This window comes from Microcebus murinus, chromosome 19, assembly GCF_040939455.1.
Source record: "Microcebus murinus isolate Inina chromosome 19, M.murinus_Inina_mat1.0, whole genome shotgun sequence".
Lineage (NCBI taxonomy): Eukaryota > Metazoa > Chordata > Mammalia > Primates > Cheirogaleidae > Microcebus > Microcebus murinus.
Window position 1 is genome coordinate 52,352,048 of NC_134122.1, and position 6,841 is coordinate 52,358,888.

Here is a 6,841-nt window from a genome sequence, read left to right on the forward strand (position 1 = left end):
CAGGAACTATGCCTCACTCACATTTGTTAACAGAATCTAGCACAGAGCTTTTTCCATAGTAGGTGTCAAAAATGTTTATTGGCTGAAGGAATGAATTTCTAATTTGAGGTAAGAGCAATGCACACATGGCCACACACATGTATTCTACACTCTTTTTTCCCCCTTATTTATATATATATATATATATATATTTTTTTTTTTTTTGCATAGGAAACCAGGTGAAAAATCCATTTCTTGTTACTGGTTTTTAATGGGCCTGAACATTTCTGCAGGCGTCCTTGGCAGTTTGCTCTGGCAGTGGCAAGCGGGCTCCTGTTGCTTCCACTGAGGTTCTGAAGGATCTAGGACTACACACAGCAGCTGGGGGTGGTCACTGCACTTGGTCCTCCAAAGCTGGTGACTGTGATGGCACATAGTGTTTCTCTAAAGGCGGGGCGGGGTGTGCCAGGTGTTAGAGTTCTGACGTGCTGTTACAACACAGCTGTGCACCTGGGTGAGAGGCACAGGAAGGTTACTAAATTCCCAAGGAGTACATCAGATGTGCCAATTTATACACAAAAGGGAGGTACCCAGTGGTTGTCCAGTCTAGATTTCCCCTCCTCTGGCCTCTTATACAGCAAAAGGAAGTCCCCTGCCCACCTCTATCCTTGCCCTGCCTGTAGGCAAAATGAATTTATTTAATCAAGGAAGAGGTTCTCTGCTGTGGTTAACAGAAAAAAATGAGTATTTTAACATTTTTTTTTCTTTAGTAATGGAATGAGCTTATGAAATAACAGAAAACATGTCCTCAGAGCCACAGGTGATATCATATGATATCATTTCAGAGGTTCTGGATGTTGCCATAAGGGCTACCCTGACAGCTGCAAAATTGCTTGGATTGGAGGAAAGATGACAGCCCCTCCCACCTGCTCCCTTGGCCAGCTCAGCACCATGTGGCTTTGTCCTCTTTGGGAACCGGCCTTCCAGCCTGGACACCTCTATCCTTTCCCCACCCTGGAATGAGCACTAGTGGCTCATGAACATTACATCAGCACATGTTCTTACTGCCTCTCTGCTTTGGTGGGTAACACCAAGTGGTAGTTTGAACCAGCAAGGGAATGCCCACGTGACGGTTCCCTCTTCTGGGATTTCCAGACTTTGGTCCCAACGTCATGAACAGTGAGGGAAAGCCTTGCACAAACATGATCTTTAGCCTGATTTCTCTTGGACCAGCCTGATTTCTTCCCTGCTCAATTCAAGGAGGGGGTGGGGGATGGGCGGTACAAAAGCATATTGTATTTATTCCCAAGGAAAAGAGCTGGCTTCCTATCCAGCTATTTTTCTGCTCTTCGTTATTTGTAAATTCCAACTCTCCAGCCTCCAGCTAGGCAAATTTACAAGCTATTATTAGCAGCTATGTGGCAACTTCATATTCTAAATGTTTTGTGATAAAAGAACCGAGGAAATTCTTTGTTAAAAAATATTTCAAAAATACTTAGCTTGTTTCTCTCTATTCTAATTGCCTCCTTTTTGTTCTCCTCCCCTCTCCTCAGCTCCGTGCCAGATGCAGTCTTTTCACAGCTTTGAAAAACCTGCTTTCTAATTTGCCTCAGTGTTAAAAGTTACGAATTCTAGGCGGTGGGTTTTAGTTACAGTATTATTTAGACTTTTTTATAACTTTTATATTTATCAGAAAAGAGCAACTCTACAATAAATGGCTTTTCCTCCTCTTTCCTGGGGTCACGTTGGTGGTTCTGTTGCTATCTCGGTTCCCAAGCTGTCAGCCGACCTTGGTGTTTCCTTTGTGCACGAGATCTCAGTGTTCCAGGGCAGGGTTTCTCCCACCTAACGGCCGAGGCTTGCCAACCATTCTTGCTGGACTAGGAAGTGAACCACCGATCCTAAAAGATTAAAAAACAAAATAAGGAGATATAGGGTCTCCAGGGACCTGTCTATTTAACTCTACCTCAGATAACCAGCTGTGCTCCAGTGGCTTTGCTCCAGTTCCCAGAGAGAATACCCGGCTCTTGAGATGGTCGACCTCACTAGAGCTGCTGGGGTAGTCTGGACCAAGATGACACATCGTTTTGACACGGAAAATGTGGGGGCTGCGAATCTGCCACTTGCTGCCTCCCCGGGGCTCCGCATCTCTGCCGGCCAGCGGCCAGCGCTGCGAGTGGCCGGGTGGGGGCGCGCTGGTGGGCCGCACCGCGGTAGAGCCTCGCCCCGAGTGCTGGAATGCTCCCGGCCCACGTGCCACCGTGGCTATGGGGCTGCACTCGTGCTCTGCAGCCTCCTGTAATCCGGCCTCGACCTCCCTGCTTGCATGATCCTGATTGGGTAATTTTTGAATCCCCCTGTTGCTGATTGGATGTTAAAGCTTATAGTTGATTGGACGCTTTTGGAGTCCTACCAGGGACATAAAAGCAGGAGGAGAACAAGGAAGGGGGGCAAAAGATCAGAAGACGGGAAGAGAGCTGTAACACGTTGAGGGGAGCTGAGGGCACACGATGAAAGTGTTAATTCCAGACCTTCAAGTTCTGACTAGCCTTGGCTGCACTCTGGTTTGCCATCTGTCACCAACAAACCGTATCCCTGTGTGTTCCTTCTGTGTCTTCATTTAGAACAGTGGTTCTCGAGCTCATGTGCGTATCAGAATCACCCAGAGAACTTGTTAACGCACAGATTTGTGGACCCTACCCCCAAAGTTTCTGATTCAGTAGGATTGGGGTAAAGCTGAGACTTTGCATTTCTGACAAGTTCCTGGGTGATGCTGCTGCTGATTGGAAACAACTTTAAGGACCACTGATTTAGAAGATATGGCTGCTGGTTGTATCTTTTCTGTGTGCTGGGGTGAAAATAAAGCCAGGAGAGGAAGAGCGATGGTAGTTGTGTACAGTTCTGTGCTTTGAGGTATGCTTATAACTCAGCACTATACAATTCCCACTACTGTGTGCGGCAGTAGTCATGGGGAGGGAGAGGTGCTCTGTGGGAAGGGGCACATCAGTGTGCAGCCCAGCCCAGCGGTGTATTCTCTGGTCTTATGGGGACCTTGCGCACTCCTCTTGATTGGAAATCAACTTGAAATTTGCATTTCTAGCTTGTTTTTAAGTTTACTAATACATGTCTCCAAACACCCCAGCATAACTGGTGTTGGAAGCCACATTTCAAGGTATCCTAATTCTACCTACCCACCTTGCTTGATGTTCCCGTGGCAGTTTGTGCCCCAGAAGCTGGTTGATTATTTGGTTGTCATCTGTCCATGCCACCCTCCAAGACCATGGAGGATTGCTCTCTGGGGGCTTTGCAGCAAGCCTCAAAGCACTGTGGACCATCTAGCCATGTCCCAGGAGTTCTCGGGGACCTGGCTGTTTTCTGATGTGGTTTAGAGTTTGAGTTATTGGTGACACAAATGAAATTGCTCAGGAAGTGGAAAATCCCTGATATGTGCATCCTGTGTGTTTGGAGAAAAGAGAGAGCTTGGGAGTGGGAAGGACCATTCTTTGTTTCATTGCTCAGTAAATTTCCCCAAATGATTCCTGCTTCCAGAATTTAGCACTGGGAGGAAAATCCCCAAATAGATTGTAATAATCTGAAACCTTAATCAGCAGGAGCAGAGGGTAAAGGGTTGGCAATCTGCTGTCTTTTTTGTTACATAACAATAAAACTTGATTTTTGCTAAGGGACTTTATTTTTAGAGCAGTGGATAGTCTCTGCATTGGGTTAAGGTTTAATTTTTATCGTTTCCGTAAGATGATACTGTATTATGCACATACTGTACTGTATTTATCTTTCTGTCGTTATTACATTTTCATACATGGGAAACTTTAAACAGTTTCTGTCTTAAAATAATAATTTTCTTTGATGATATACACTTTGGGAGTGTTTTAGAAATCTTTCTGTCCTCTCTAATGTTACATAATTTTTTTCCAGATAATTAAATTACAGACTTCATTATTCTATCCCTGCCAGAAATTTAAGAACTGTGGAGAAAAATTGATGACTTATTTAGAGAGATAGATAGGTTGAAACTATTCACCATGAAAAAAAAAATTAAGTGTAGTCAGTGGTCCCTGGACCAGGTTACATTTGTGTTTTAATGCACCTCACCATTAGATGGTAGCATAGCAATAGACATAACAATTTGGGGGTGGAGGCACAATCTCTTTGCCCATTTTAAATAAGCTCCGAGAGATCTAAGTTGGTAGAACCATCAGGTCTTTGCCAGCCCCGACAGGATAGATTTGAGCCTGTGACCCCAGGCTTAAGACTCCATGGCAAGTCAGACTGGGGGCGAATACTGGAGACAGATATTACTTTTGGTTTCAGGATGCCCTTTACCTCCAGATCTGGGATAATTATCATTTAAGCCTAAGAAGGCTTGGATGGGTTGGGGGTGTTGTTCCCAGACTCCTTGGCACATGTTTTGCCTTCACTCCTTTTCTAAATTTGGATGTTAAAATATATAATTTATTACTGCCTCATACTAGAGCTGCCATTTATCCAACATTCAAATCAAATGCATTTCTTTGAATTAGGATTTAATTTTATCTTCCTTGCGTCATACTTTCCTACATTGATGTCTAAAAATCAAGCGAGGCTAGGGTTTGGCAACTTCTCTCCCACATCGTTTGTGATCTGGGGAAGGAAAAAAGCTGGCTCTGCTCAGGTGCTGTCCCTTCTCTGCCTTTTGACATCAGTGTCTTCCTGTCTTCTGCAGTGAATCATGAGGTGTCATTACCAGGGATTCTGTGCCCCAAGAGGACAAAAGAAAACCAGGTCAAGGGAACTTGTGTGGAAATTTAAACGTTTTTAAGAATGGCAAGTTAGGCTTAATTTTTAGTGTAAAGGAAGGATTCTCTAAAAGTAATAGAAAGCTAATGGGGCTACACATGGCTGGTAGCAATAGGAAAAAAATCTAATTAGACCCAGATTTGGTAAAGATAATGAGTCCAAGAAAAAAATTAATCTGGAGAAATAGAGAAAACAGAATGGATTTGATTTATAAATGTTTTCCTGCCTTAGGAATCAAGGTGATAGATTCTCAACTGGGCTTCATGGGTCATGGACTTACTGGGGAAATTCACTCTGCCTCCCGGGGCTCTGTTTCCTCACCCCCAGCACAGCTCATGGCCCTTCAGGGCCTGGCACTGCCAATCCGTCATTCACTGTGCTGTTGCCCAAGGTGTCTTACTGTTTTGGTAAAGGCTTCTCTCTGTTCCCTTTTCCTCTTTACGAATCAATCATATTTGTCACAATTGGGAACGGGCCCTCCATACCCTGAGCCTGGCGTTCTCACCAATCTTGGCTTCATCCTCCTAGTCTGGTACATCCCCACTACTATGGGGAAAGTTGCCAAGCCAGATGAGCAAAAACTTAGACTGCATGCCTACTGCAGGCAGATAGCAAAGGCCTTCCTGGCCTTGCCTGCTCCGAGGAAGGCTTCAATCACCCCAGAGTGCTCCCCAAAGCCCCTCTGTTTCCTCCTCTCGTGGTGGCCATCACTGTCATAGATTCTGCCTATGTTGAGCACAGCCACAGGGCCCTAGTTGAGCACAGCCACAGGGCCCCAGCCACAGGGCTAGTTGAGCACAGCCACACGGCCCCAGAGGCGACACTGCGTGTGGGGCTGGAATGCCTTGGGGCTCGGCTGGAGTGTACTTTCCTGTTTGTGGGTGCTGTGAAAGTCCTGTGAGAGCTGAGACCTCTCTAGGCCTGAAAATGGGGCTGCCTAGCCTCAGTAGGCCACTCTCTAACCACCCAGCCTGTGTCCCCACTCCGAGGAACATAGACCCACTCCTCTCCTACATCTGCTAGGAAATTACTTTCTTAGAAAACAGGTGAGAAGTCTGGCCCTGAGAAGTCTATTGTCCTTCCCTTCAGCACACCTTTGCTGGCTTCTCCCTGGGATATTCCTAAGTGAAGTGAAGGCCTCTTCTTTATCATAGCTCCTTGTCTTCCAGCATGTCATATGAAGACTCCAAATATAGAGATATATAACAGTAAGATTTGTTGCATTTGTAATTGCATGGAGTGGTATGCCAGTAAATGTTAGTAACCAGGCCAGGCGTGGTGGCTCACGCCTATAATCCTAGCACTCTGGGAGGCTGAGGTGGGCGGACCATTTGAGCTCAGGAGTTCAAGACCAGCCTGAGCAAGAGTGAGACCCCCGTCTCTACTAAAAAAATAGAAATTGGCTGGACAACTAAAAAATATATATATATATGTATATATAATTAGTCGGGCATGGTGGCACATGCCTGTAGTCCCAGCTACTCAGGAGGCTGAGGCAAGAGGATCGCTTGTGCCCAGGAGTTTGAGGTTGCTGTGAGCTAGGCTGATGCCACGGCACATGCCCAGGCAACAGAGTAAGACTCTGTCTCAAAAAAAAAAAAAAAAAAAAGTCACCAGCATTGGGTGGGAAGGGGGAGAATGAAATTCTAACTTGTAGTGCTTGCTTGTTTTCGTGGTGTGAACACTCTGGGACCTGCATTTGGGGAACTCCTGAGAAAGCTGCAGTCGACTTGGCAGATGGGTAAGTAGAGAAGGAAAATTAAAGCTGCATTTAGGAAAGAACTGCACTTTTACAGAGAGCAGGGAACAACAAATGTAGGCTTCAAGGCAGAGGGAGCAGGCTGGGAGGCATTCTAAGTTCGCTCCAAGACGGCCTGGGAAGCTGGGATGGCCGAGAGGATGGTAACAGCGAGAGCCTGCTGAGAACTGTGCTGTCTCCTGAGCTCGCTCTTCCCAGAGGCTGGGCGTGGGAAGGCATGTTGTTAATATAATGTTAACATTCTGGTTACTTAGCCCAGACACTTAATTTCTGAAATGAGATTGTATTTCATGATTTAAAACACCCATA

General features: G+C 45.7%; 1 long non-coding RNA gene across 1 annotated transcript; it reads right to left on the reverse strand.

The window, feature by feature from the left end:
• Positions 1 to 401: 401 nt before the first annotated feature.
• LOC105863760 (uncharacterized) lies at positions 402 to 2,090 on the reverse strand. Its single transcript, XR_002221764.2, has 3 exons — positions 2,000 to 2,090; positions 1,769 to 1,880; positions 402 to 489 (listed from the first exon to the last, which is right to left on the reverse strand). It is a non-coding gene; the product is annotated as an uncharacterized LOC105863760 (long non-coding RNA).
• Between the last annotated feature and the right edge of the window lie 4,751 nt (positions 2,091 to 6,841).